Source organism: Pinus tabuliformis, chromosome 9, assembly GCF_031772625.1.
Source record: "Pinus tabuliformis cultivar Carrire ecotype Pingquan chromosome 9, CPIR1, whole genome shotgun sequence".
Classification (NCBI taxonomy): Eukaryota; Viridiplantae; Streptophyta; class Pinopsida; order Pinales; family Pinaceae; genus Pinus; species Pinus tabuliformis.
Genome location: NC_142307.1, coordinates 603,364,550 through 603,370,836, shown reverse-complemented (window position 1 = coordinate 603,370,836; position 6,287 = coordinate 603,364,550). Strand labels below are relative to the sequence as shown.

The 6,287-nt window shown below is 36.3% G+C and overlaps 1 long non-coding RNA gene across 1 annotated transcript; it reads left to right on the top strand.

Annotated features, from left to right (window-relative positions):
• Nucleotides 1–971, top strand: LOC149150015 (uncharacterized). Its single transcript, XR_016263114.1, has 2 exons — nucleotides 1–100; nucleotides 246–971. It is a non-coding gene; the product is annotated as an uncharacterized LOC149150015 (long non-coding RNA).
• The last annotated feature ends 5,316 nt before the right edge of the window (nucleotides 972–6,287 follow it).

Here is a 6,287-nt window from a genome sequence, read left to right as displayed (position 1 = left end):
TACAGAATACTACAAGAACAAAGAAGCTACATCATCGGCTATAGATTCAGAAGGTTGGTCTGCTGTGCAATCCACAGATTGAAGACTCTGCAGTAATACCGTGAGATTTCCCAGCTCTCCATTTGTTTCATTTGGTTGCATATACATATGTTCACACCGATATAGCGTTCTTCCATCACTACTCCATGCATCTACACTCTCTGGTGGCAGGCACACTGAATTTCTCTGCTTATTTTCCAATCTAGCGTTGGCAAGAATCGTCTGGCAAGAATCGTTAAGCAGAGGCGAAGGTGCATGGAGTGCCCCAATTCTGCACTGGATGGTCTGATGGACCTGAATTCATAACACAAAGCCCCTGAATTCATAACACAAAGCTCCATTCGCTGGTAGATTTACTATCGCTGGTCAAGAAGGGACTCTCTTGTGGCAGGCACACTGAATTTCTCTGGTTATTTCCTAATCTAGCGTTGGCAAGAATCATCTGGCAACTGGAATGATATTATGTGACAGATCACCTCCCTGCTGCCAAGCACATGGCTTGCATGCAATGCACGTGGTAAGGGAGAGATCTCTCAAGGTGCTGCTGACAAGTTACGTGAGTCGGTTGGCTTTTGTGTGTTGGCCCATTGGAATCGCCTTTGTTGTCCAACAAATCGTTGGCAAACTCAAAATGTAATGCAAATATTTCTTTCGGTATTTCTGTTGTTGATTGGTATGATTTGGAGGTTCCACAGTCAACACGAAAACTCGAGTCCTAAACTTCCACCATGTTCAATTAACAACCGATGATTAAGGAGTAATGTATTGTCTTTATTGGCCTGGGATTGAGCTATAATTCCAATTCTATTTGACCATTGCCATTTCTACAGTTTACAATGGCACGCCATTTTCTCATCCTTCACACGTTCAAGTATTTCCCAATGTGTATTGTGCATTTCGTTAAGAAAATATATGTCATTTTCACCTTCTAACCGTTTTCCTTACTATACCTACCGTAGTCAAGTATTTCCCTATGTGTATTGTGCATTTGGTTAAGAAAATATAGGTCATTTTCACCTTGTAACCATTTTCGTTGCGGTAAGTTTGGTATAACGCACGGTATGGATATGCAGCTGCTCGTGGATCTTTCACACAAGAAACTGCAGCTGATGCTACTGATGCTTAAAAGAATTATAATGTAAATTGTTGCTGGGCAACTCTTTAATAACTTTATATTCTTATAATTTTAACTTGTAAAAGTAACTTGGCAGGGACTTGCTGCGATGCAGCTTCTCTTGTTTATATATAATTGTGTTTTTCATTTTTAATTCACAGGTTGCAGATCCAGGGTTTGAGCTGATTTTAGTGTGGTCATGAAGGAATACAGTTCAGTACTCCTTTTGCTAATTTTACAGTAAGGTCATTGGTAGAGTCTCATGTTGTAACCCTACCATGGTCCTTTCTATTTTAGAGTATGTCTCTTTATTTACTGACATAGGGTATCTCTGTATATATTACTCGTTTTTAAAATGAAGACAGGGTTTTCACCCAGTCAGAAACCTTATCAAAAAAAAATTATAACTCTCAGTGAGGGTTGTTAAACTACTTGTCATTTGATTGCTAAAAATTCCTATGGTCATTTTCAAAAATGTAGAGACTATTCTTTGGTTTCTTTTTCGAAATATCTAGTGAGGATTTTGGAATTTGTTTGTGACTTTTCCCTAAAACACTCTAACATACTTAGTGTAGTTGACTAATTTATCACGGTTTTCCATAGTCCACCGTTGTCATTTCTTCACGGTTTTGTTTTTGTTTTTTTTTTTAATTCATTTTTGGCTCTTGTTGTAAAAAAATTACACTGTTCTTATTAATATTAATTTGTTATCGTATAATTCCTCTGAGAAGGTAATTTCATACCAATTCCATATCCTCAGAAGGTAATTTCATAACATACTTGCTGGTCATTCTTGTTTTTATTAGATTCGATTGTTCTTCGTATATAATAGCGTTTTATACTGGAATGTATTCACTTCACTTGACCAGGGCAAATCAACTTTCACATCTTTAGAAATAGGTGAATTTTTATAAAAAAGTAAAATTATTGTTTGATAGATTTTTATACTTGACCTAATATCTTAAATAGACACGGTAATTTATGAAATGGTAGGGAAATAGAAACCGATTTTTGTTCTTAACATGAAATAATAATAATAAACAGAGTGAGAGAACATTAATTAATAATAATTTTGGAAAATATGGTCAATTATTTGGCTCCTCCCAACCTTGACACAATAATAATGCTTGTCTCCCGTGAGAAAATCAGGTCTACAACTACTCTCAAAATAATTGAGTCAAAAGGCTCGAGAATTTTCAAATAATATCCTTCTACCACTTTTTGGGTGGTTGCTAATTGCGTCCACCTCACCAACAGGTGGCAATAGTTCTCATTAATGAGCTCTTTTTTTTATGTCTATTATTTCTTGCCTCTCTTCACTCTCTCTAATTCTACTCTCAGAATAATTGAGACAAAAGCTGGAGACTTTTCAAATAATATCCTTCTACCACTCTTTGGGTCGTTACTAATTGCCTCCACCTCACCAATAGGTGGCAATAGTTAACTGCTCATTAATGAGCTCTTGTCTCTCACATCTGAGGACAACTTCATGTCTTTTAAGAGACATTTAATTGACCAATATCATAATTTCAAAATTAAATCTAATCACCCAGATTAAAACGCTAAGACTTGTTGTTAGATAATAATAATTTTCTTAAATCTAATCACCTAGATTAGAAGCCTAGGACTTGTTGATAGATAATAATAATTTTCTGAAATTTCTCTTTAACCATTAATTTCCCATATTTTTCTTTATTCAAAAAATAGAAATAATTTTCTAAAATTTCTCTTTTAGTCATTTGTACTTAACCATTAATTTCCCATATTTTTCTTTATTCAAAAAATAGAAACATCTAATTAAAATTTTACATCAATTATTATCAATATTAAATTTTGTTGATAATTAAAGTTTTTCCAATATCTTTCACTTTAACTAAGAATAAAATTATGCACATTTAATTACAAGGGGTTCTCTTTTAGTCATTTGTACTTAACCATTAATTTCCCATATTTTTTTTATTCAAAAAATAGAAACATCTATTTAAAATTTTACATCAATTATTATCAGTATTAAATTTTGTTGATAATTAAAGTTTTTCCAATATCTTTCACTTTAACTAAGAATAAAATTATGCACATTTAATTACAAGGGGTTTTCTCTTTCAGTCATTTGTACTTAACCATTAATTTCCCATATTTTTATTTATTCAAAAAATAGAAACATCTAATTAAAATTTTACATCAATTATTATCAGTATTAAATTTTGTTGATAATTAAAGTTTTTCCAATATCTTTCACTTTAACTAAGAATAAAATTATGCACATTTAATTACAAATTTTATCAATCAAGGGGATATCAAATCTTTCCCAATTTGACATCATCCCAGTGTCATTTCTAGTTAACCCAACAACCACGTTTTTCAAAGGTTATTCAAGCTGATGCAGGAGCATCCAGCTAGGGCACCATGACCGGGTGTTGGTCTCCGCCAAGGTGGAAAGCTTTATTAACGAAATGGTTTCTTTATGTTCAGGTTGTCAAAGTAGGATGTAAGACTTTGTTTTTCTTTTAATCTCAGTATTAGTTAGGGACAGTTTAGTCAGTTAGGGTCAATGTTTTGTTTGTCCTTAATAAACTATAGCTTAATAACTGTTCTTTCATTTTAGAGGAAAAAGATAAATATGTCTAATGTAAATCTTGCAGTACAGACAGAACCGAATATAAGAACAGTTGTGTAACTAATAGAATAGCAACTAAAAAAATAACTACACACAGTTTAGATAACTGTGGATAGAAGATATAAATGTAAAATTGAAAATCATTCAAGGGGTTCAACATACAAGTATCGATAATAAAAAAGCAGACAATTTATTCGAATCCATCTGTGTAACCATAATATTTCTTTATTGTTTCCTATTCATCGAACAACCAGAATAATCGACATAGTGCATGCAGACTATCTTGTTTAAAGGAACAGAGTTCAAATGACAAAGACTGTATCGAATTCCCAAAACGACGGTTGGTAACCCATTAAGAGAAGTCACAACCAAAATGGACAAGAACAATTGCAAAAAGTTCAAGTGAATTAAGCACATACACACAGTCATAAAAGCCACAAAATACTTTCTCAATTTCGAATCCGTCCACCTGAGCAAACACGAGTATGTCTCCTACGTTTTTTTTAGTCATTGAAGTAACTACGAAAACAACCACAGTGCATGCATGGTTCCATCATTTTTCCTCTTAAGAATCATTTAAAACAGTCAAGGAAACCACACAAGATAACCAGGCATAGTTCGAGGGCGTCCAAGCCAAAACAAGAGAAATAACAGTCGAACAAACACAATTAAAATAGAGGTATTTTAGAGCCAACGATTTCTCTGTATTTTCTTTCCAATTATAACATGAAATGTCTGTACATACATAACAATGGCCAAGCATAACCCACAAGCAGTCACAAGCCTAACGGCCAACAAACCCTAGACGAGGGTTTTGGGGATGGCTCCCATCATATATGAATTTACAGACAACAAGCATCGAAACACAATAAGGCCTACATTAAAAATGAACCAGGACGCTTGACTACAACAGAGGGACACCAACGAATAAGTATTGAGGAAACCGAACCATCAAAACCTACAGGCCCTAACATCAAAACCAAAATTGATGATGGTGACAGAGCCTACCAAGCAAAAGTCGAGGTGACCACACCAGGCATGCCCATCTGCAAACCCTCAACCTGTAAGAGAACCAGGACAAGATTGTGAGGATAACTATCGACCATGGAAGGAAAAAGAAGCGAATAAGTGCATACACAGAGAGGGATTCTTTTCCTTACCTGGAGGGTTTGCAGCATAGACAGAGCGCAGGCCATTGAGCCACGAATCTCGAATACTGACTAAGACAAAGGAGCAAGTTCATTAGAAACAGAACAACAAAGAGAGTAAAGAGAATCATGGATGGATGAAGTTACCTGAAGTGAAGTTGAAGACAGGAGAGTGCCACCGCTTTGGAACCTGGATGCATGCACAAAAATCACTAAGATTTACCAGCAAAACGACCTCATAACAGAACAATGACCGTGGAATGAAGACAAGGTTAGTAGCTGCACAAGAACTGTAAACAAATACTCACATAGGCAACAGAACTACCATTCTATGCGCAAAGAGCCAAGACCACAAATTACCCAGTTGAATGCAAGTTCCAATCGCTTAGGCAGAGTAGCCCTTGACTGGCATGCACGTTAGTTGCAGCGTAACCTCATACATAGGTAGCATAAGCATTACCAGAAGAAACCCTCGACACCAAGAAACGAAGAGCAAAAATGACCAAGAGAAAATAGGAGGGAAAGTTTTGGCGAGAACGAGGAGCAGGAAACGCAAACCAAGGCACCAGTACAGAGTAATAAATGCAGTCATAATTGCCACCTTACCAAAGTCCAAAAATATCTGAGGCCATGTCAAAACCACAATTTAATCCACAGTTTAATCATTGTTTAAATCATTTAATTAGTCATTAACATAACAGTGTGTTAAGTCCAATCTTTATTGTGTGGAACTGTGTGGAGTGTTGGGTTGGTCCCATCATAGCGGTATTAGAGCAGGATTTGGAATTGGCTGGAGAAATGGAGGTAGGAAGGAGAGGTCGTGGAAGAGGTGTTCGAAGGATAGCAGAGGAAGGACTGAGAGAGGAGATCAGGATTCTTACTACCCATTTGGAGGCAATTGAAGTAGGGAGAAGAAGGGATCCAGAGATAGGTGGTGATAGCAAAGAGGAAGCTGTAGTGGCAACAGATGGATCGGATGGAGAAGGCCCAGAAATGAGACTGTTGAGGTCGGTCTTATTAGCAAGCATTAAACCCAAACCAGAACTCCCAAATTATGATGGTAGTCTATCCACAGAGGTTCTGTTGGACTGGATCAGTGAGCTGGATAAGTATTTCGAGTGTGAGGAGGTCAGTGAAGACCATAGAGTTAAGTTCGTTGTGACAAAGTTGAAGGGACATGCAGCCCTGTGCTGGGACAGTTTCCAAATAGAGAGAAGGAGGTTGAACAAGTTGCCGATCAAGAATTGGTCAAGGATGGTGGCCAAGTTGAAAGGCAGATTTCTGCTTAGGGATTATCAGATTGCATTACACAGGTAAGTGCAGAACCTGAAACAGAAAGGGATGACAGTAAGGGAGTACACTGAAAAGT